At 45.4% G+C, this 25,616-nt stretch overlaps 1 protein-coding gene across 2 annotated transcripts in view; it reads right to left on the reverse strand.

Annotated features, from left to right (window-relative positions):
• The window catches only part of LOC147633776 (uncharacterized), a 55,630-nt gene that overhangs the window by 21,041 nt on the left and 8,973 nt on the right, over positions 1-25,616 (reverse strand). The gene's annotated exons all lie outside the window — the stretch shown is intronic.

Consider the following 25,616-nt stretch of genomic DNA (forward strand, 5'->3'; position numbering starts at 1 on the left):
CATGAAGATCCCCATCTGCAAAGTGCTATTGAAGCCAAGAAGGCTGATGCTATGGTTGATGTAACTTTTGAATCAATGGCTCGTGAAGTCGGCAAGAAACCAAGGGAGTTGGCACTTGCCTATCTCCTTCGCAAAGGTGATATCAAAGAGGGGGATGACGGAGAGCTGAAATTCAGAAATCCACCTCGTTTGAAGCATGGAGATCCCGCATCCCAAAGGCTGAAATCTTTTATGCAAAAGGAAGAGGTGACTGTCACCTCTCGACATGCATCCTCTCCCCAAGGCACTAAGCCTGACAGATATATGCATGCAAGACATGTATCTCATGGTGACAGGTCTACTTCCAGAAAAATTTTGCCTTCTGAGTTGTCTCATGGAGAGACAATGCCATATGCAGGTAAGTCACATGCATCTGAGTTTCGAGTTCGTGGAGCACATGCCACCGTGTCCCATGAAGCTTCTACGACGGCCCATGAAGCCCATGCAGACAGGGCTACCCCGTTGGATAAGGGGAAAAGAAAAAGAGTAGACCATGAGCCTTATGCCAGGAAGCTCAAGGAATTCAAAGCAGGTGATAAATCTGTCAAATTTGATGTCTTTCATGGTGAACATGATGCTTCTAAGGTGTTAGCGTTTGTGGCAGAGTTCGACATTGCTTTTAGCGATGAGGACTTTACAGAAAAGTCAAAGGTGCGCCATGCTAGCATGTTTTTGAAAGGGACTGCTGCTCATTGGTGGATCACTAAAAAGATCACCAAGGATCCCATCTCCACTTGGAAGGAATTCAAAGATAGATTTTATGCTCAGTTCTTGCCACCCAATGCAGAGCAAACTCTCACTCAAAAGTGGGACAGGTAGGAGCAAAAAGATAATGAGAGTGTGCAACAGTATGTTAACAAATTCTGGAAAGTGTTGCTGGAAGTGACTCCCTTCATGCTAATCACTGAGGATGAAAGAAAGAGGAAGTTTCGTTCTGGACTGCAACCAGCATATAGATCGGGTATTGAATTGCACCCGAAACATACGTTGCAACAACTCACAGCTTCTGCTCTTGCTACAGAGCAATTGGTGCTCAAGATTAAGCAGGATCAAGGAGGTTCCAAGGGGAAGGACAAGGCTGTCCCAAATCAGCAAAAGGGTGGACAGTCACCTAAAAAGAACTTCCGGGAGCCCTACAAGGGTGGTAAAGCTGAAAATAACACATCTAAAGAACAGGGCCCAAGAAAGAACAAATTCGGCATAACCCCGGAGCAAAGAGAGCAATATGCTGCTGACTCGTTGCTAGGTGAATTACCTCCCCAAAGGCCCGAAGATCATCGTATAGATCTTGTGCCAGGTAGTTCTCCTCCTAACAAACCCGCATACCGAGTGAGTGCTGCACAACAAGAAGAAATTATGAAGCAGGTAAACGAGCTTTTAGAGAAAGGTTTGGTTCAGCCCAGTTCCTCACCTTACTGCTCTCCTGTGCTTCTTGTTCAAAAGAAGGACGGATCATTCCGTATGTGTGTGGACTATAGAGCTTTAAACAAGTTTACCATCAAGAACAGATTCCCAATTCCGCGAATTGATGATATCTTGGATAAGCTTGATGGCTCAGCTTGTTTTAGCAGACTTGATTTGAAGAGTGGTTATCACCAGCTACGCGTGGTGCCACAAGATGTCCATAAGACTGCATTCAGGACAGCCTTCGGATTATATGAATTCTTGGTAATGCCTTTTGGTCTCACCAATGCTCCTGCTACTTTTAATCGTATGATGGATAGGATATTCCGACCCCATCGCAAGTTTACAGGAGTCTTCTTTGATGATATCTTGGTTTTCTCCAAGAATGAGCAGGAACACAGAACTCATTTGGTCACAGTGTTCGAAGAGGTGCGGAAGCATAAACTTTTCGTCAATGCCAAGAAAAGTGAGTTTTTCCTTTCAGAGATTCATTATCTGGGTCATATTGTATCCAAAGATGGAGTTACAATGGATCCTGCAAAGATAGAGACCATTCGGAATTGGCCCGAATTGCAAAACGTACATCAAGTACGTAGTTTTCTGGGATTATGTTCTTACTACAGGCGTTTCATAAGGCATTTTGCTATGATTGCCACTCCTCTACATGATCTCACGAAGAAGAAAACTGCTTTCAAATGGACTTCAAAGGAACAGGATGCATTCTTGCAGCTCAAGCATGCAATCATATGTGGTCCAGTATTGATTGTTCCTGACTTGCATAAGTCATTCGTGGTTGAATGTGATGCTTGTGGTGATTGCATAGGAGCTGTCCTAAATCAAGAAGGGCATGCAGTTGCATACGAGAGCCGTCATTTGCATGATGCTGAGCTTCATATGGATATCTATGAGAAAGAGCTCTTGGCTGTAATTCACGCCTTAAAGATTTGGAAACATTACCTTCTTGGGGCTGAATTTGTAGTCAAGACAGATCATCAAAGCTTGAGATACTTTCTATCTCAAACCAAGCTTTCAGAGAAGCAGATGAGAATGGCAAACTTTCTTTCCATGTTTCATTTTCAGATTGTGCATACTCCAGGAAAGAAAAATGTAGTAGCCGATGCACTATCTAGGAGGCCTTATATTGCTACAGTCTCAGTGGCCTCTCATGGAGACCTATCTGCTATGAGAAATTTGTATCATTTGGATGCTGATTTTTGCCATATATGGACTGATTTGATGGCTGGTCATTCACATGCCTCTTATGTTATCAACGAGGGTTATCTCATGAAAGATAATTGCCTATGTGTGGTGAAGGATTTGCGTCCAAAGGTTATGGACGAATGTCACGCTCCACCATATGCTGGTCATAGAGGTATTATGCCTACTATTCGCATGATTCAGAGGTATTTCTTTTGGCCAAGCATGCGTAAAGACATTGAGGCTTATGTGCGTGCATGTATTACTTGCCAAAAGGTGAAATTTGACAGGCAAAAGCCTCCAGGTTTGCTTCAGCCATTGCCTATTCCCTCGCAACCTTGGGAAAGTATCACGATGGATTTTATTATGGATTTGCCTAGATCCCAGCATGGGAATGATGCTATTTGGACTATTGTGGACAGGTTTAGCAAGCAAGCTCATTTCTTGCCCGTCAAGAAAACCATTAAAGCTGATCATATGGTAAAGCTTTTTCTTGCTAATATTTTCAAGCATCATGGTATGCCTAAATCCATTGTTGGGGATAGAGATCCCAGCACTACAAGCCTATTTTGGAGGGCTTTATTTGATAATATGGATACTAAGCTTGAGTTTTCATCAGCTTATCATCCCCAAACGGATGGCCAAAGTGAAGCTGCAAATTCAGTCGTGTTGGATTTATTGAAATGTTATGTGGCAGATCAAGAGAGTGCATGGGAGAAGTATCTTCCACTTGTTGAGTTTGCCTACAACAATACGATCCATACTTCCACAGGAAAGGCTCCGTTTGAGATTATTTATGGCAGAGTGGTATTGCCACCCATCCTTCGTACCAAGGATGAGATTTTTGCAGCTGATGAATATGTTCGTGACTTGGATGTCGCCTTTGGTCAGGTGCGGACAGCCATTGTAAGATCTCAGGATAAGCATAAAATGGCTGCTGACAAGCATAGAAGGGACATGGAAGTCAAAGAAGGTGATTGGGTATTGCTGAAATTTGAGAAGGCTAGGCTTCGGAAGAGGCCAGGACGAGAAGGATCATATCCTAAGCTTTCTCCTCGCTATTATGGACCCTTCAAGGTGATTCACAAAATCAATGAAGTGTCCTACAGGCTTGCTTTACCTAGTCATTGGAAGATTCACAATGCTTTTAAATGAGGATTATTTTGCAGATTATCCACAATTGTTGCAGGCATATCTTGAGGCTTTTCAGTTGAGGTCAACTCTTTAGAAGCCCGGGGGGATGTCACCAATTGGCCGACCATTTGGTCCATCTCCAGTTTTTGCGTCTCGTTCACTTGAGGCCAGGCCGGTGTCTCGTGTGAAGAGGCCAGTATTTTGCTGACTTGGACGGGAGCCAGACTGGTGCCACCCGTGTGTTAGCAGGATGGTGTCGTATGGACGGGAGCCAGACCAGTGCCACCCGTGTATGACCTGGACTGTGTTCGACCCATGGGATTGTCACGCCATGGAAGAGCCAGTATTCGTGCCGTGTTTTGCCTATGGGACTGTCACACCATAGGGAGACTCGTGCCTGGAACTGTGTCTTACCTATGGGACTGTCACTCCATAGGAAGACCAGGTTTTTATGTTTTTATGTCGTGCCAGTTTTGTGCCGACAGATATTTTGTACTTGTTCCATGAACGGGAGATATGTCCATGTTACTATTTGCACATGCACACATATTTTGCATGTTTGAAACTGTTTTCGCATGACATGTATTTGTGTGTTTGCCTGCTTGACATGTTACTTACTGAGCGGGGACGCCTGCCAAGTGAGTCGTGAAGTCTGCTCTGTATTCTGACGAGTTTTGGTGCATGTGAACAGGTGGTAAGTATGTTGCACATGTTGTTTTTATTATTTTATCTCTAACCTCTCATTTTATAAGGTTAGGGGTTCACATTTATTTAAAAGTGGGCACCCACTTAGGGGCCAAGGTGGGGAGCCCCACTTTAAGTGAGTGTGGGGGTGGGCATGGGCACCTACCCAAACTCCCCCACCCACATGCAAGCATGGAGTAAACTCCACTTTAATCTTATTAAAAATAAGGGGGCCTCCATCAAGCGTAGAGAATCACCGTGTCCACCCTGTTACGTGAGACAACCAGCGCTTCAACCCTTTGCTCCTCAGGCTGCGCTTGTACTCGGGCAAACCACTCTCTGCACTTCTGTACGGACTGCTCACATGCTGCACTAACCTCCGTACAGGTGACTGTACTTGCAGCAGGAGTTCCCTAACTGCAGGCGGCTACTCTCCCAGGTGGCTGGTTGCAACTGCACTACAGGCTGCTGCTCACCTCCCATACAGGCGACTACACCTCACTGCTGGCGACTGCTTCTCCCTTCCCTGCACAGCGGCGGCACTTCCTCCATACAAGTGGCTGCACTTGTTTTCCAGCAGGCTGCTCTGCCTACACAGAGACGGCTGCCATCACCTGAAGGCTACGCCTCAACTCTACTGCTCATCCAGGCCATCTCCTTTTCAGACTACAGCCAGGCGGCTGTGCACTGCAGCCAGGCGTTACTAAACTGCACACCCAGGCTACCTCTGAATTGCTCCCCCAGGCGGCTGTGTGTCTAACTTCGTCAGGCTGCGTGTGCATCACCAACAAGTGGCGTCTTGCATCCAGGACATTGTCCACCACCAGTAAGCTGTACTTCTCCTCTCACAGCAGGCGGCTGTGGTTTCTTATGGTGGTACTTGTCTTGATGACTCTACACGAGGCAACTGTTTCTTCAACAAGGGTGGCTTCAAAGTCTACACAAACACCATAAGTATTGGTTCTCTATCAACCATCTACAAGTAAGTGACTTTCAGATTTGAATAAAGTATTTCATGTTTAAATCTGATAAAGGATTCATTCCACTCGGCCAACACCCGTTCGGTGCCGGGTTGTCCAAGTTATATTGGCGAACCTCGGTCCAAAGGTGCTGAGATCGGGAGAGCCAGGCGTTAGTACAAGAGCGTCTGTCTGTGCGTGGTCTCGGAACACCAGTGAGGCGCTCTCCGCGGAGTCCAGTGAAAGCACAGGACCGTAGAGATTGGACCACACTAGTGGTCGTTCTGCTTCGAGCTTCTACATCGAAATTCGAGCCTATTTGTTTGGTACTATTTTCATATGTACATGGACATTATCTGGTTCTTGGAACCCATGGAGCATTGTATTTATTAAATACTCCCAATAAATATATCATATATTGAGGGGGGGGTCGGCCCGTTCCGGCCCCAGTGCTGGTGTCCATCTTTCCATTTCATTTCATTTTAATTTCAAGTTGTTTTAAGTTGTCCATTTCAAATTTGTGGTTTTAAAGTTGTGCTATTAAGCGTGTGGGTGTCCAACGGAGTCTTTCCCACTTGACGGGATCGGTTTCAGAGCATATCTTGATACAGAGTTCTACACCCACTATTGGGCACTAATGACGTTAGTGGGTATATCGTAGTATCTAGTCCATACTATGCATAATGGAGTTGATAGTTGTATAGTCTTGTGGGTTGACTACCATGAGTATATAACATGCACATTCCTAAAAGGTGAATTTGGGCATGTTCCTATGTTGCAGCAGACTATGGTGGATGAAACTCCATGTTGTGGTGTGGGAGAGAGAGAGAAAGTGAAAGCGAGAGAAAACGAACTGTAGAGAGAGCGACAGAAATTACACAAACTCAATAAAGATTGATTAATTGATATATCAACCCCTTCACCAAATACATTCTTTTTATAGGCATAGAGCCTTATCTTTTGACTCAATCAAACTTGGACTAGTTCTTTCCAAGGTAGCATCCTATACACTTGCCTAATATCAAATCTATCCTAAGAGATTGTTCACACATAAACACACGCACATACACACTCATAAAGGAGTGTTCACGTGGAAACCCTAAGGAAGACACTACTACCCTTTGACTTTGTAACCCATACAATGATAACTCGCGGGAGAACCTATGTTGTCTCCAACAAACCCCCCTACAACAGATGTTCGAATGCCTAGAGACTGATACAATGCTAGATATATACACAAATGTTTTAACCAATGATACATATCTGGATACATCAGAGATCTAATACCCATAGGATTGATAAAAATCCTGGTTGGAGGTTGCCTGTCAAATGTTAAGCCAAGAGGTCCTTGGTAGCAAGATTAGCCTAAACAGCATGATGGTTCTTAACACAAGAACCCACCTATGCTTGGATAAACGGATTCAAAGCACACACAAAGAAAGATTAACACACACATTGATTATTACAGCTCATTTTGGATTTAATCCGGGCAGAGTATCCCACACACATTATTTATTCATATTTTGGGGGACTACTCGGGTAGAGAAACCTTGACACTCACACACACAGAAACGAGAAATAGATATTTTGGAAGGCTCAAAACCTTCCTGATGACGTGGCGATGAAGCACATTCGTTTTCGGCGATGTTTCCATGGCATTGCAGCTTGGGGTGACGGCATAAAATTTGTCAATGGAGCCCATGGTGTACTACAAGTATGTGCAAATGCTACTGGTATGACCTTTGTTGAAGCTAATGATGCACCATCGAGACTCCCATCAAGTTGTAGAACCAAAAATTAGGAAAAAACCCCTAACTTTGTTGTAGCTCCAATTTGGCTCAATTTTGCTGATTTTGTGGAAACTCCAAAATTTATGCTATCCTGCATCCTCAATTTTGAGTTCCAAGGCCAATTTTTCAAAAAACTGCCAATTTTAATATCTAATCCAAATCCAAGTCCAAATTCAAGTCCAAAGTTTGAATCAACTCCCAAACCTCAAAGAACTCAATACCCAATCTTCAGGAAAATCCTCAAGAAGCTTCTCGAAAAAGCAAACACCAAGGTGGCGGATATATTGAGTCCCCCCTACTGAGGTTCAAGTGAACTCAATATACCCAATCTTCAAGAAAATCCTCAAGAAACTTCTTGAAAAAGCAAACACCAAGGTGGTGGATATATGAGTCTGATAGCCAATTCCCCCTGCTGAGGTTAAGAAGGAAAAACGTTGGCAGTGCTGGCTATGGGCGGCGGCGGTACAGGAGCGGAGCTGAGCGGATCAGCGAGCGAAGCTAGCTGGCGCAAGGAGGTGAAGCCGGTGGTGAGGTAGAAGATGATGAAGATGATCTCCACAACTATATGCCAAGAGAGAGGTTGAAAGTGTCTTTTTATACTTGGGGAGAGCCCCTCTTTTTGCCAAAAAGCTCTAACTAAGCTTTGTCCAAAACTGGTGTTTTTTTCTGAGCCAACTTCATGATCCCTGTTCCCATGCTTTCATCAACTTATCTCTGTGTCCGGGCATGTGTTCCATCATGTGCAATAGAGCTAGGAGGGCCAAATAGTTACATTCCCTCCCTCTCATATCATAGTTGTTCTCGACTGCGGGCTGCAAGTGTTCCCAGTACATCCATATGTTCCAAGTATATCTATGTGTTCCAAGTACATCAAGTACATCCATATGTTCAAAGTATATCTATGTGTTCCAAGTACATCAAGTACATCCATATGTTTCAAGTGTATACATATGTTTCAAATATTCCCCAATACTAGTCCTATCGGGTGAGCTTGTGCATTTGGTCTTTCCCCATACATTTGCTCATCTGGCAACATCTCTATGCCTTATCTTTGACCAGTGTCTTCGTTCTTGATGGTACGTCTTCATGGCCTGTCACAAGTGTTAGATAAAGAAAATAAATGCATACTGTGAGGGCAAAAGAACGAAAAGACCAAATGTATGAGAGATCAGAGCAAATCAACACAACATGCAATGAGTGCTCAGTGTTAGACTCTAAAGGAGCAGAGAGGGCTGCTGTCCCCCTCTGCTAAACTTGATGATGGGATTCCAACCTATTCTTGGATGACTGTCATCATCCCATTCTGTTCCCTAAACCCCTCTGTCATCCATCCATCTCTGGCAACCCTTTTCACTGAAAACCCGGCCTGGTCTCCAAAACCACTCTGACTCTGAATAAGATCTATGCATCTGTTCCATCCAGTCCCCAATTCGTTCCTGCCCTGACTCTGAACACTGTCTTGGTCTTCATTCCTGAGAAATGAGTCTGGCACTCTCACATCACCCCTTGGAGGATAATCCTCCCTTGGGACCATTGCCTGAAAACCTATCTGGCTCACAGGACTGCCATCCCCTCTGGCTTTTGTCAGAATACGCACCGGAGATGATGACCAGATCTGGGAACACGAACAAAACGCAATGCAAAAAATCACAGCAAGAGAGAGAGAGAGAGAGAGAGAGAGAGAGAGAGAGAGAGAGGCGTGTAACTCTGCTCTAAATACACAAAAGAATCCCGGAAAAGGTACAATACTGACAAGGGGGCTGGGGGCCATTTTAAATGGCCCCCCAACAGCAGTCGACCTGCTGTAGGGCAGCCAACAGGACACCCACGACTTGCAAACAGCAGTCGGCCAGCACAGAAGGTCCACGACCTGTCCCGTCCCGTCCCGTCCCGTCGGCCAGCTCCAAAATAAGAACATAAACATGCTGATGCAGTCGGCCAGCAACTGGGTCCTCCTGCCATCTCAAGGCTGCCTCCCAAGCCACAGAAAAATGGAAAAAAATAGAGGAAAAATACGGAAAGTGGGGAAAAATGGGAAAACACCTAATAAGGGCGGGCACACCCACAACAGAGGCCCTAGTGTATAAAAATAGACAGGAGATGACTTCTAACACCCCCTCTCAGCTCCTGGCTGTGAAACCAACCACAGGGAGCTGGGGTGCCGCCTGAGCAAATCCTGAGATAGCGACTTCGTGAAGAGGTCCACCGTACTGCCCTCCGTCAAACAGAACTCTAGCAAGATGTCATCAGCAACGATCTGTTCACGAGCAAAGTGCCTCTAGATGACCATGGGTTCCTCCAGTGGAAGCCCAAACTTGCAATGCAACCTCTGCATCCTCACCACCTCACAAGCACCCCGGTACTCTGCCTTTGTCGTTGACAAGGCAAACGATGACTGCCTCGTACTGCTCCAAAAAACTGCTCCTGGGCCTGAAGTAGATCTCCTCGTGTCCAGATCTCCTCCCCAAACTGAGTCACTCCAACCTTGGAGTCGAACTCAATCAATCAATCCCCCTCCTGTGTACAAGAGTCCATGATCCTTTGCATGCCGCAGAAACCACAGGAAACGCAATCCTGCCTCCCAAAGAGTCACCCGCAACCATGAGCTCAACTGCCTCATCAGGAAGCTCCCGTCCAATCTGGTGTCCATCAACCACATCAATGAACCATTCTGCTTCTGAGTCAAAGAGGCATCACACTACTCACAAGGATCAACACCTGTTACGGTGCAAAACCAAGTCCTAGAAACCTCCTAAAGACCATGGAAGGCCTTCTGAAACCTGTCAACCACCTCCTCTGAAACCGGAACCACAAAGCCTGGAGTATGCACCTCCTTCTGCAAGTAACCAACTGCCACCTACGTGGCTTTCCGAAAGGTCCCCGTGGAAAGAACATCCTCATCTATAGGAGTTTCCTTGTCCCGAGTACTATGAGACATCAGAGCATAAGTTACATGTTCAGTTTCCTATGACTGACGAACACTCCACCAACATCAGTACTGGAAAGTTCCTGTCAATTGCTGCCATCAACTAGCAGGCTATCCACCATCTGGTCCTGGAAAGCCTGCACCTGCAGCATATCCACACTTAAGTGGCCAATACCAGACTGCCACTCATCACAAACCTGAGGACCTCGGAGAGAGAGTGCTGAAAGCATTCTCCACTCCGCCTTCCCAAACCACCTGGCCTGTTGCTTTGTCCCGAAGAGCAGCAAAATGCTCATCAAACTCCACCCGTACGCCAGTCTTGCAAACCTGATGCACTGACAACAGATGAAAACCAAGTGACGGAACATACAACACCTGGGAAGAATGCTTCCCCTCTCTGCCATCGGGAACTATCTCCATCCTGCCCTCACTGTGAACTGGGATAGTGGTGTATTCCCAGTAAGAACATGACCAGAATACTTGCAGAGATCCTGTAAATCTCGACAAGAAGGAGTCATGTGCCTGGAAGCACCACTGTCTAGAATCCACTCCCGAGTATCCGTTGCGGAGAATCCTCCAATCTCCTCCCTGCTTGAAGAAAATGAAACATTGGTGTCCATCACCTCCAAGTGCACAAAAGCCGAAGTCTTCATGATTGCTACTGAGGAATCTTCACCCTTCTCGGTCTTCCGCTTGGGACACTGCCTCCAATAGTGGCCTTTCTCACCACAATCATTATAGGTCCTCTCTGCCTTTAGTTTCTCGCGGTCAGTAACGGACTTCTTCTCAGAAGACTTCTCCGACGAAGCCTTCCCTTTGCCCGTGTTACGGCCTTTCGACCGTTGGCCAGTTAACACCTCCGAACCTCCACCCTAAGGAGGGTTCGTGAATCGTTCCTTCTGGTCCAAGACATGGGCACAAGCTCCTCACATGCATTTCATTGTCCCTGCCTCTTGTATTAGCGTCTCCAACATTCATTGTATGGCTGTCCATAATGTTCTAAGTGTAGAGATAGGTAGTGTTCAGGGTGATCGTCTCTCACGATAGAAGTGAAAGAGAACCGTATGCTCTGATACCAATGTGACTTGGTTGAACACAATGCTAATCAATACACTTAAATACACTAAGATTTGAAGGACACTTGCTCAAATACAAGAAGTAAATTGCTGAATTGACAAGAGACACACAATGAGCCGGAAGGGCCGACCCCTCCCTTGAGTAAATTGTATTACTATTGGAGAAATTCAATACATAGCTTCACGGGCACCCATTGCCAAATCCTCCATGCCAATGCATATGAAATTCAGCATTTAGAAAACAATGGTATGTCGATGTAGATCACCAAGGAGCTGCCTTGATGCCCGGCCCGACTTCAGTGTCCATATTCTCTACCATTGGCTCTATGTTCTACCAAGCAAGGTAGCAACATCTTCAAGAGCACATAGGACAAGAGAAATACTACATAGGGCGGCTAAACAAGGAGTCCTGCCCTTCTACTGAATAAGTAATGACAACACATTGTCCAATTAGCTTACGAGTCTTTATAGAAGTTGTTGCAAGCGGAAGCCTTCGCATTGGAAGCCTTAGAAGTGTCGATATCTTCGATTTGCCGCAATCCTTCGCGACAAAAGTCTTCAAGAGGATGAAGGGAACCCTGAGAAAGCTTCCCCTATGGTTCACCTTGAGAAAGGAAGGCTGAAATTAGGGTTTTCAGCAAAAAGACCAGAAATTACAGCAAAAATGAGAGCTGTTTTGCTGAATTTCAGTCATTGGGAGTGAGTAGGAGAGTGATTAGCACTTGGAAACACTCTTGGAAGCTTGGAAAACACCCTAGCAAGTTGGGTATGGCTATGGAGAGCTTGGAAATGGAGAAAAATGGTGGAAAAACAGAGTTTTCAGTCTCCAAAAACCCTCATGAAGAGAAAACACGAATTTTCTCTTAATAAGTAAGTGAATTGGGGTCCAATCAGGTGAGAGGACATGGGGAGATGCCCATTTATGAGTAAAAAGGGAGGATCAGGTCCTGGACATTGAGTCTTGTCCGCCTCAAGACTTCAGTGAGTGTGAACATGGAAGCGGTCATAATTTATAAGTGATTTTTGGGCGCCCAAACTTTAATGAAGTGGGAACGCACTCACTTATAAATAGTGGCTAAGTCCTAAAGGCTATTTGAGCTTAGATTGGGTAATACTTACCACCTGTTCACATGCCACACAACCATGTCAGCAGACAGTTTCACACGCACGGTTCACGGGCAGGCGTCCCCTGGCCCGGAACTACACATAGGTCATGCAGGCATGAAAACAGCATGCAATTTCATTTGCAAGCAAGCACATAAAGATGCTATGCAATGCAGCATTGGCATGAGCAATTTCCGTTCATGAAACCATATAAGACCAGGCGTTTCCAGGCAAGTATATGAGATACCAGACCCAGTGGAAAGCCAATCCTCCAAGCGTTTCCGGGCATGTACACAAAGGCACAAGTCCCAGCGGAAAGCCAAGTCCTCCAGATATTCCGGGCATGATAACGTCAAGTCCCAGCGGAATATCATTTCCAACTATACAGCATGACACGTATCAATCACATGCATAAGCACATTCCATAAGCCATGGACACCAATCCAATATGTACATAGTGTGATAGCAAGAGTGAACCATTCGGGTGGCCAAATGGTGACACGACGACTTTGCAGGGCTCATAACCCGCATCTGTACTTCCAAGAAAATCCTCTTCATGCGCGATACCCTGTTATAAAGAGAAGCCAAATGCTGCCATATACCTCTGGCCAGCGTCGTATGCTTTACATGATTGATTACCTACGGTGTGCAGTTGAGAAAGATAAACGAACGGACCCTGGCGTTGACACGATCCCACATCTATGTCTGAGCCTCCCGGTGTCACCATTTGGCCACCCGAATGGTTCACTCTTGCTTTCACACTATGTACATTTTGGATTGGTGTCCATGGCTTATGGAATGTGCCTATGCATGTGATTGACACGTGTCATGCTGTATAGTTGGATATGATACTCCGCTGGGACTTGATGTTATCATGCCCGAAATATCTGGAGGACTTGGCTTTCTACTGGGATTTGTGTCTTTGTGTACATGTCCGGAAACGCCGGGAGGACTTGGCTTTCCGCTGGGACTTGTGCCTTTGTGTACATGCCCGGAAACGCCTGGAGGATTGGCTTTCCACTGGGTCTGGTATCGCATATACTTGCCTGGAAACGCCTGGTATTATATGGTTTCATGAACGGAAATCGCTCATGCCAATGCTGCATTGCATAGCATCTTTATGTGCTTGCCTGCAAATGAAATTGCATGCTGTTTTCATGCCTGCATGACCTATGTGTAGTTCCGGGCTAGGGGACGCCCGCCCGTGAACCGTGCGTGTGAAACTGTCTGCTGACATGGTTGTGTGGCATGTGAACAGGTGGTAAGTATTACCCAATCTAAGCTCAAATAGCCCTTAGGACTTGGCCAATATTTATAAGTGAGTGCGTTCCCGTTTCATTAAAGTTTAGGCGCCCAAAAGTCACTTATAAATTATGTACAAAAGTTTTGGAAAGTGCTTTTGGAGGTGTCTCCATTTATGCATGTCACCGAGGCAAGAGATGGTTTCAATCGGGATTGCAACCCGTGTACAAAGCGGGATTACAAATGTATCCTGGTCATACCTTACACCAATTAATCGCAGCCGCCACCGCCACCGAGCAATTGGAACTCAAATTGAGTCGATCCAATAAGGCTAAACCCTCATTTCAAGGCAAAGAGAGGGGTGTCCAAAACTTGCAAAATGATGGACAGCCACCTAAAAGGGACCAAAACCAAGCCAAATCAGGTCCAAAAGCTGAAAATAAGTTTGCTAAAAAGCGCTCTTATAAGCCGGCAAACTTTGGTCTTAGTGCTGAGAAGAAGGAGCAATATATGCGTGAAGGCAAATGCTTTACTTGTGGCAGCACTGAGCACATGGCAAGAGCATGCCCAAATAAGAAGAACAAAGCTGAAAATGCTAATGTACCGAAGCCTAATGTGCATATGGTTCCGGATGTGAACACTTCACATGATAGCAAAGATAGGGTTGTATGTAAAGCTTGGGGACAGCTCAAAGATCAGCCCGCTTTGTTCATGTTTGATGATTGTGCATCTGAAAATTTCATATCCACTCAGATGGCAGCTGCTTTGGGTATTGAAGTGAAGGACATGGGTCCTCAAATTGAAGCAGGGGCTGAAACCGGCCTCTGATAGAAACCAGAGTGCGGTAGACTAGCAGTCACCCGTCCACTTGTAGTCTAGATGTGAAAACAAAACAGATTGGAGCTAGAGTGCCCAAATCTGAAAACAAAGCGACACCTGTTGGCCCCAAAGCTTGGCGCCCCTTGCGGTATTTCTTTATTCAATTATAATAATATGAATGGCTGAGTACAACAAAAATCAGCCAAGAGTTTACACCTGTATGTCCAATCTGACGTCCCACAATGCCTCTTAGCACAGAGGATCTATGCACACAGATCTGTGTTCCACAATAACACACTGTGCCTCCCTCTGATCAGCCAAGACTACTAAGCAGGGCAGCCATGGGCATACATCTGGCATAACTCAAGTGCATGATACATCATCTCAGCTCATACATACATGTGCTGTCCAAACTCTGTCTCAACCCTTGTCAATCTGCCATACCCCTCCTCTCACAAGGGGCCAGATAACTCATATCTGCAACAGACATCAAGCAGTAGAAAGAGAGATAGATGAACAGAAACGGAGCTTACCAAATTCAGCTCGTGAGACAGCACTGGAGGAAGCAACGGTACCAATCTGTACTTGCATGCACTTGTATCCACAACCCTGCTTCACATATGTGCACGTACTTGCCTGTACCCTCCTCCTGGTGTTCACTCTTATGCTGTCTTTGAAAGTACAGATCTGAAAAACAGCCCCATACCCGTTTGTACCACCTCGGGATACGTGCCAAGAGTTGTACTTGCACACGCAGCCTGCTGTCCACTCTTGTACCAGCCTGAATCAGTGTAATCAGGCCTGTCCAGCAACCTGTCAAGCGCCGCCTGCAGCAGTTTTTGTTGTACTTGACTGTCCGTACACTGTTCGGCAGTCGTACAGTATTGTGCTGGCTGTGTACTTGCTGGTACAGCCTGTACAGGGCCTGTGCGCAGAGAATCCAGCAGAGAAAACAGCGCATGCAGCAGATTACAGCAACAGTACAGTACTTGCAGTCGTACAGTGAAGTACGGGCTGCACACGTGGGTAGTACGGCTGGATATGCAGAAGAAATCAGCAGCAACACACAGATACAGCAGCCACCTCCTTCCTCAGCTTTTCCACGCTTGTGTGTATGCGCTTGAGAACTCCACGATTCCCAAAAGGGAAGAGAGAGAGAGAGAGAGGAGAGAGAAACACTCCAAAAGTGGCTCCTCCCCAAAATAATCCCTAGGGCCCCAAACTTTAAAAGTTCCCTAGGGCCACTAAGGCCTAGGGGCAAACTTTAATAAACATTAAAGTTTAATGTTTCTAGTTCCCCCCTTCACACCTAGGGATGTCCACACATCTTAAACTCTGTCCGAGCACCCCCCATGTGAATCATAAAATATTCTGACTCTGCAACCACCATGCCCACACTTGTACTGTTCCATTTTCACAGGGCCATGACATACCCCCCTCTTGAAAAATGGCAAGCGTCCTCGATTGCATTCTGGTGATGCATCAAAATATCCAAAGTGAAATATACAATATGGCAAGATCAACGTCCCAATCTCTCTAAGCCATACACATGTATCAACATTCACTGCAAACCAATGGCATAGTAATAGTCCAAGTTGTATACCACTGTGAACCATACATATCCACAAAAATCTCATGTGACTAGTACACATATATCATAGAAGTCCCATAAACAGATGTACTGTCAGCCTCAGTACCTTCGGGTGAGTGAAAAACTGCACCAAGCGACCTCTAGATGTCATCTGAGCCTGTCTGTATCAAGGGAGTGGAGGTGCTACCCCCCTCTTGAGCATCAGGTAATGCTCCAGACCCATGCTCTGCTGAACCTAAATGAGCCACAATAAGAGTCGGCTCTAACTCAAAGGCATCGAGATAAAGCTGCAAAACCTGAGGTGAATCTGTTAAGTCACCTTCCTCCATCCACTTCGCATCCATCGGTGAATAGTTCTTGAACTTCACAAGATAGCGACGGGAAACTTTACCTCGTACCTTCCTTTCTTTATGTGCCAGTATCTGCTCTGGAATCAGAACCTCATCAAGTTCCTCAACTTCCGGCTGAGCCTCATCTGATACATCCTCAGGCACATCCCCACGGAAAGGTCTAAGAAGACTCACGTGAAAAGCATTGTGAATCCTCCAGTGATCTCGTAACTTCAAACGATAGGTTACCTCACCAATCTTTTCCAAAACTTGAAAAGGCCCATAATAACGCATGCTCAATTTAGGGAATAAGCGCTCTTTACCCTTCATCTTCTTGAGTCTAGCCTTTTCAAAGCGCAAAAGAACCCAATCACCCAATGCAAACTGTAAATCACGTCTGTGACGGTCTGCGGCTTTCTTTTGCTTCTGCTGAGTTTTCTGGAGGGCCAACTTAACTCTCCGATAAGCTTCATCCAAGCTCTCCACATACTGATCAGCCTCAAAGATCTTATCCTTTGTATGCAAAATGGGTGGTACCTTCTTCCCTCCTTCCACACTCTCAAAAGGCGCCTTGCCTGTCGAGGTATGTACATTGTTGTTATATGCAAACTCCACCAAAGGAAGATACCTTTCCCATTGTTGCTTGTGCTCTGACACATAACACTTGAGAAGATCTAACACTGTAGAGTTAGCCTCTTCTGACTGACCATCTGTCTGTGGATGAAATGACGATGAAAACTTGAGAGTTGTACCCATGTTGTTAAACAAACCTCTCCAGAACAAACTCGTCATCCGTGGATCACGGTCACTAATGATAGACGTAGGCAAGCCATGCTACTTGAAGATGTTCGCCATGAACAACTTCACCATATGATCCACTTTAATTGTCTTCCTCTCACGGGAACCTGCTTAATGAACCTGCATATGATAGTCCAGATGCCATCATTTCCCGTTTGTGTCCGTGGAAGATCAAATACAAAATCCATGGCAATGCTCTCCCAAGGTCTATCCGGAATAGGTAAAGGCTGTAATAACCCTGGTGTCTTCTGACGGTCAAACTTTACCTTCTGACATACGATGCATTGTCTCACAAAGGCATCAACATCTCTTCTCAAGGTTGGCCAATAAAAGAAAGTCTCCACTGCTTTGACCGTGGCGTCAATACCTCTATGACCTGCGTACGGTGGAGCATGACTTTCAATCATAACCTTGAGTCGCAATGGCCTGGTAACACACAGTCTGCCATGCATCAATAAAAACCCATCTCTGAGAGTATAATGCTCATGCCGCTGACCCTCAGACATCTGATCATACAACCTTTCAAAATCCTCATCATGGGCATACTGCTCTTTCATTTCATCAAGCTCATGATGATAAGCAAGTGAAACTGCAGAGACCTGTGGCTTGCGTGACAAAGCATCTGCCACTACATTCTTTTTGCCTTCCACATGCACAATCTGGAAGTGAAACATTGACAAAAAGTTTGCCCAACGCATATGCTTCTCTGAAAGCTTAGTCTGCGTGAGGAAATAACGCAAGGTCTGATGATCTGTCTGTACAGTGAAATCAGCCCCAAGCAAGTAGTGTTTCCATGTAGAAAGAGCGTGAATTACAGCCAACATCTCTTCCTCATACACCTGTAAATGCTTCTCGGCATCTTGCAAAAGTCTACTCTCATAGGCTATCACATGTCCCTCTTCCATGAGAACTGCACCAATACTACTTCCACATGCATCACACTGGACAACAAAAGCCTTTCGGAGGTCCGGTAACACCAATACTGGGTCCGAAGTAAGCTTTTCTTTGAGCTTTTTGAATGCTATAATTTCCCGATCAGCCCATCTAAACGGAGTTGCTTTCTTCGTCAAAGCATGAAGAGGCGAAGCAATTTCAGCAAAGTGCCGTATGTAACGCCTGTAATAGGAACACAATCCTAGAAAGCTGCGTACATCATGCACGGTCCTCAAAGCTGGCCAATTAAGTATTGCTTCCACCTTTGCTGGATCCATACGGACTCCATGACCAGACACAATATGCCCCAAGAAATGTATCTCCTGCAAGAAAAACTCACTCTTCTTGCCATTAACCACCAACCTATGGTTTCTGAGTTCTGCAAACACAATGGCCAAATGCCTTCTATGCTCTTCCTCAGTTTGTGAATGCACAATCATATCATCAAAGAATGTGCCCACAAACTCTCTATGAGGCCTGAAAATCCTGTCCATCATTCTGTTAAATGTGGCAGGCGCATTTGTCAAACCAAAGGGCATAACCAAGAACTCATACAACCCAAACGTGGTTCGGAATGCTGTTTTATGCACATCCTCGGGTCTAATGCGTATCTGATGATACCCGCTTTTCAAGTCAATACAACTAAAAACTGTGGAGCCCTGTAAGCGGTCCAAGATGTCATCGATCCTCGGTATGGGGAATCGATTCTTGATGGTATTCTTGTTCAGCGCCTTGTAATCAATACACATGCGCCAAGAACCATCCTTCTTCTGCACTAAGAGCACAGGTGAGCAAAAGGGTGATGAGCTAGGCTGTATCAACCCTTTATTCAAAAGCTCCTGCACCTGACTCATAATCTCTTCCTGTTGGGCTGCACTAACACGGTACGGCGGTCTATTCGGTGGAGTACTACCAGGAATCAGATCTATGGCATGATCTGCTGGCCTCTCAGGAGGTAATTCTCCTGGCAATGACTCGGAAAAACAGTCTTGAAACCCACTTAAGAAATCAGTCCTGTCGTTATCTAACATAGACAAATTAGACTTAGACTCATCATCCTGTTCCCCTTTGAGTTTTACATCCAATACATGCTCTTTCCCTCTATGAGTCTGAGTGATTGTCCTATTGTAAGTATCCACCACCGCATGTACCCTGTGGCACCATCGCATCCCCAACAAAACATCACAGCCATCCAAAGGCATGATGAAGAACTCTTCGCTATCCACATAACCCTGCAAATGAAGCCGGAGCTTCCCAATAATAGGAGTAACGGGTTCGGCATACCCTGGGCAAGCCATATTAGCCTCATGTAACGGCCCCATCTCCTCTGCGCGAATCCCCAATCGGCCAGCCAAATCTGGTGAAATGAAGTTGGCTCTAGCACCTGTGTCAAAGAAGATCAAAGCATTCTGATCTCTCACTTTGCCCCATGCCCTGCACAACTCTGTAGCTTCACCACCTAGCTGCTCCCCCACAAGATCAGGAACTAAGCCTGCAGAAGGCTTTGATTTCTTTGGCTTGGGCTCTCCTTTATTGTCAGGGTCCTTTTGGGACTTTCTTTTGGGACAATTGAATGACATATGCCCCTCTTCAGTACAGTAAAAACACTTTTGAGCATCTCTCAAAGCCTGTCTTTCCTCAGAGGTCCTCTTGGGCATTGGCAACTTCTTATACTTTGTCTCCGAAGACCCTTTAGCATCACGAGAAGCATGCCCAAATTTTTCAGCTTTCTTGCTCAATTTCTTACTGCCTTTAAACCCAGATGAACCACCTGTGAGTAACGCATTTGCTGTCATAGCATTTTCAATCATCTGTGACATGTTCGTTACTCTTGTCTTTATACAATAATCTCGTACCTCTTTGGGCAGCCCACAACAATACTTCTCTACCTGCTCAGATAATGGCACGGCACGATAAGAAGTCACTGGGAGTAGAGCTTCCCAAAACTTCTTGTTATAATCCTCCAAACTATCACACTTTGAAGCATCTAGCTTGTGCCATGCGGTCATAACATCCACCTCAAATGTAGATGTGAGCCATACGGAAGAGAAAACCTGTTTGAATTGGACCCATGTGGTGGGTGCTATGCCTTGCAAAAGAAGAGTAGACCACCACTGCAAAGCATTGCCCTTGAGAAAAGTGGCAGCTTTCCTCACCTTTGAGGACTCTGTGTAATTCCCACCAGAAAAAGCAGCATCAAACTGCTGTAAAAAGGTAAGTGCTTTAAGTTTATCCTTGGCCCCACTGAATGTGTCAAACTTCACTGCAGCTCCCCCTTCCTTGTAATCCTTCGCCTTTCCCATAGGCGTTAGATTATCATATGGAAGTGGTTTCGCAAGATTGCTGCCCCCAACATTCATACCCATCATTGGGTCAACATTTCCCATTCCCATGCCAGGCATACCATGCATTCCAGCCATGTTTCCAAACATTCCATTATGCATACCTGGCTGCATACCACCAAACATATTGCCTTGCATCCCAGGTTGCATGCCCCCAAACATATTTCCTTGCATACCGGACTGCATACCACCATACATATTCCCTTGCATGCCAGGCTGAAAATTGGCTCCAAAAGGCCCATACATACCCATGCCTCCCTGAGGATAACCCCCAGTCATGGATTGGAACACCGAGCCACCACCAAAATAACCTGGATGCATATTCTGCTGAGGAATAGGTGGCTGTCCATAGAAGGAACTCTGTGAGTTTGCACCATAAGCATGCTGCATATTCGGAAACTGGCCAAAAGATGGTTCCTGTGGGATGGCACCACTATGACCCTGAGGAAGATTCTTTGAACGAACCTTCTTCTTCTTTTTCTGGGGCTCTATGCGGGGCTCTGTGCGAGATCTCATAAATTCAGCAAATCTCTCGCTCTGAGTGAGCTGCATAAAAGTATCCACGCCAAGCGATCTTTGAACCGAGCATCATCATCCTCTTTACCATGCACGTCTTCTGGCTATGTTACATCCTCATAGGGCTCAACATCTGCAGCCTCTTCTCCTGCAAAAATATCCTCAGATACATCTCTCTCAGGAGAAGTCTCTTGCTCTTCTTCTTCATGATAGAAGTACTCATCCTCTGTATCAGACATGTTTGCTGAATTTCCAGCGATGGCTTTCTTCAAAGCAACCACGAGCTCACCCCCTTCAAAAAGTTGATGATTGGTCCCGGCAACGGAACCTTGAAACCGGCCTCTGATAGAAACCAGAGTGCGGTAGACTAGCAGTCACCCGTCCACTTGTAGTCTAGATGTGAAAACAAAACAGATTGGAGCTAGAGTGCCCAAATCTGAAAACAAAGCGACACCTGTTGGCCCCAAAGCTTGGCGCCCCTTGCGGTATTTCTTTATTCAATTATAATAATATGAATGGCTGAGTACAACAAAAATCAGCCAAGAGTTTACACCTGTATGTCCAATCTGACGTCCCACAATGCCTATTAACACAGAGGATCTATGCACACAGATCTGTGTTCCACAATAACACACTGTGCCTCCCTTTGATCAGCCAAGACTACTAAGCAGGGCAGCCATGGGCATACATCTGGCATAACTCAAGTGCATGATACATCATCTCAGCTCATACATACATGTGCTGTCCAAACTCTGTCTCAACCCTTGTCAATCTGCCATACCCCTCCTCTCACAAGGGGCCAGATAACTCATATCTGCAACAGACATCAAGCAGTAGAAAGAGAGATAGATGAACAGAAACGGAGCTTACCAAATTTAGCTCGTGAGACAGCACTGGAGGAAGCAACGGTACCAATCTGTACTTGCATGCACTTGTATCCACAACCCTGCTTCACATATGTGCACGTACTTGCCTGTACCCTCCTCCTGGTGTTCACTCTTATGCTGTCTTTGAAAGTACAGATCTGAAAAACAGCCCCGTACCCGTCTGTACCACCTCGGGATACGTGCCAGGCGTTGTACCTGCACACGCAGCCTGCTGTCCACTCTTGTACCAGCCTGAATCAGTGTAATCAGGCCTGTCCAGCAACCTGTCAAGCGCCGCCTGCAGCAGTTTTTGCTGTACCTGACTGTCCGTACACTGTACGGCAGTCGTACAGTATTGTACTGGCTGTGTACTTGCTGGTACAGCCTGTACAGGGCCTGTGCGCAGAGAATCCAGCAGAGAAAACAGCGCTTGCAGCAGATTACAGCAACAGTACAGTACTTGCAGTCGTACAGTGAAGTACGGGCTGCACACGTGGGTAGTACGGCTGGATATGCAGAAGAAATCAGCAGCAAAACACACAGATACAGCAGCCGCCTCCTTCCTCAGCTTTTCCACGCTTGTGTGTATGCGCTTGAGAACTCCACGATTCCCAAAAGGGAAGAGAGAGAGAGAGGAGAGAGAAACACTCCAAAAGTGGCTCCTCCCCAAAATAATCCCTAGGGCCCCAAACTTTAAAAGTTCCCTAGGGCCACTAAGGCCTAGGGGCAAACTTTAATAAACATTAAAGTTTAATGTTTCTAGTTCCCCCTTTCACACCTAGGGATGTCCACACTTTAAACTCTGTCCGGGCACCCCCCATGTGAATCATAAAATATTCTGACTCTACAACCACCATGCCCACACTTGTACTGTTCCATTTTCACAGGGCCATGACAGGGGCTGCCTTTGTTGGTAGAGAAGTGCAGGTCATGCCTATTTTTGGCAAGTTGCGCATACACATTCAAGGCTATGTGGATCATGAGGATTTTCTTGTGGCACCTTTGAATGGCTGTGATGTATTGCTTGGAAAGCCTTGGCATACACGTATTGATCCGTGCGCAAGGCTTACAAGACTAACAGAATCACCTTCATGCATAAAGGCCGAGAACATGTAATTGATGTTGGTGAAGAGGGTGATACCATTTCCCTTGTATCTCATGTACAAATTAAAAAAGTAATGAAAAAGAGTATTTTTGCGTACTTGATTTTTGTACGAGATCCTGTTGAGAAAAATAATGTACATGTAAACACTCTTTGTAATGATAGGCTGAAATTTTTGCAAGAGCACAATGATTGTTTTGCTGATGAGTTACCAAATGAGTTACCACCTGAGCGACCGGAAGATCATCGCATTGATCTTGTGCCGGGTAGCTCACCACCTGATAGGCCAGCCTATCGTGTAAGTGCATCCCAAAAAGAGGAGATCATGAAGCAAGTGAATGAGCTTCTTGAGAAGGGTTTGGTTCAGCCAAGCTCTTCTCCATATTGTTCACCCGTCCTCTTGGTTCAAAAGAAGGATGGATCCTTTCGTATGTGTGTGGATTATAGAGCTTTGAATAAGCTTACTATCAAGAATCGGTTTCCGATTCCACGCATAGACGACATCCTTGACAAGTTGGATCGATCGGCATGCTTTAGCCGAATTGATCTCAAGAGTGGATATCATCAAGTGCGTGTAGTGCCTCAGGATGTACACAAAACTGCTTTCAAGACAGCATTTGGGCTTTATGAGTATCTTGTTATGCCTTTTGGTCTTACAAATGCCCCGGCTACATTCAATAGAATGATGGATCGCATATTCCGTGGGGGTACATGAAATTTACAGGTGTCTTCTTTGATGACATCCTAGTCTTCTCGAAGACCGAAGAAGAGCATAAAGCTCATTTGGCTATTGTTTTTGAAGAGCTCCATAAGCATAAACTCTTCATAAATCCAAAGAAGAGTGAGTTCTTCTTGTCAGAGATACATTATCTTGGGCATATTGTTTCCAAAGATGGAGTGCGAATGGATCCTGCAAAGATTGATGTAATTTGGAATTGGCCCGAATTGAGTTCGGTCCATGAGATCCGTAGTTTTCTTGGATTATGCTCTTACTACCGCAGGTTCATTCGGCACTTTGCATGGATTGCTTCTCCTTTGCATGATTTGACAAAGAAGAAGGCCGTGTTCAAATGGACTAATGTAGAGAGAGATGCATTCCTCAAATTGAAAGATGCAACTACTCATGGTCCAGTGTTGATCGTTCCGGATTTGCAAAAGCCTTTTTGTGTGGAATGTGATGCATCTGGAAATTGCATAGGGGCTGTCCTCAATCAAGAGGGACATGCCGTGGCTTATGAGAGTCGTAGGTTGCATGATGCGGAGCTATCTCTTGGGTTTAGTTGAGTAAATGGATTATTATCTTGGTTAAATTAAGGTACAGGTACAACTCTCCCTACCTTGACGCTGCCCCGTTCTTGTGCTTGTATAGCTGGACGGCGGAGACATTAGTAAGGCCCGGAGTTAGCCTATGGTATCCCTCAGACCCTTCGGAGAATGAGGTTCACCGATTGAGGTGAGTGATTGTGATGCTGCCTAGTGCTGAGGGCCCAGGCTAGTGCGGTGAATTAGCCCATCCTAGTGTGTAGACATTCCTCTCAAGGGCGAGAGGATCGAGCGATGGAGCCTGAGAGGGTGACATGCCAGCTTGAGTCCTCGCCCCAGCAGCCGAGGATGAGGTGTATGGTCCTGTAGGTTTTTGCCTAGCATGTAGAGGCTAGAAGGCCGAATTCTAGATCATCCGCAGTATAAAGGAAAAGAATAAGAGAGCCGATTGTGCTTGTATGGGATTGATTCATGTTTAAATATTTTTTTATAAATCTTGTCTGTGGCATTATTGTACTATGGCAAAGGACTGTTTTAGTGAAAAGGGCCTTAATTAAGGAACATGCTTATTTATGTCAAATAGTATGGTAGAATTAATTAGAAAATAAAATTGACGCGTGAGTAGGGTGGAAAGTGGGAGGATGGAATGCCCTGATGGCACCATCCTACGGACGGGTGGACCTAATTAGTCGGGTAGCTTTCCAACATATTAAGTGAAAGCCCTACGTTAGGTAAATAGGTTCTTGGGGGCAAGTCTATTCAGAAGACTAGGCTAGGGGCTGTGCCTTGCATGGATGAGGAAAAAAGCGTTGTCTCTAGGAATCAATACTAGTAGTTGCCCAAATTATGATCAATTACCCTATGGGTGATTTGATTTTTCGAAGACCACATCTTACTTATGAATCGTATCCTTGAATCTCTACATGGTCAAGGTGTCGATGAGTGGGAAATTTTCTCCAAGTTAAGACTTAGTGGACTATCTTAAGTGTTTCCCATATTTTGGAAGGGGGGAACCTTACAAGTGGTATTAGAGCTAATCTTAGTTCCTAGGATTTGTTTTTCAAAGGTTAACTATCAAGGGATTACAACAAGTGATTGTTTATCATATGAGGATGAATCAATCATCTCTACTAGCCATAGAAGTGATTTGAATATCCTCACATGTTGAGACAATCATCCTAGTGAAGACAGATCACCAGAGTTTGAGGTATTTTCTTACTCAAACTAAGTTGTCAGAGAAGCATATGAGGATGGCCAATTTCCTCTCTATGTTTCATTTTCAGATCTTGCACACCCCGGCAAAGAAGAATGTAGTGGCCGATGCATTGTCACAAAAGCCGTATGTAGCAGCTATCTCGGTTGCCTCTCATGGGGACTTGTCTACCATGCGTGATTTCTATCATACGGATGCTGATTTTGCCACTATTTGGGCTGATTTGATGGCTGGTCATGCACATGTCTCGTATGTGATCAAAGAGGGTTATCTCATGAAAGATAATTGC

This window comes from Cibotium barometz, chromosome 11, assembly GCF_041138505.1.
Source record: "Cibotium barometz isolate CiBa-2024 chromosome 11, ASM4113850v1, whole genome shotgun sequence".
In the NCBI taxonomy this organism is placed as follows: Eukaryota; Viridiplantae; Streptophyta; class Polypodiopsida; order Cyatheales; family Cibotiaceae; genus Cibotium; species Cibotium barometz.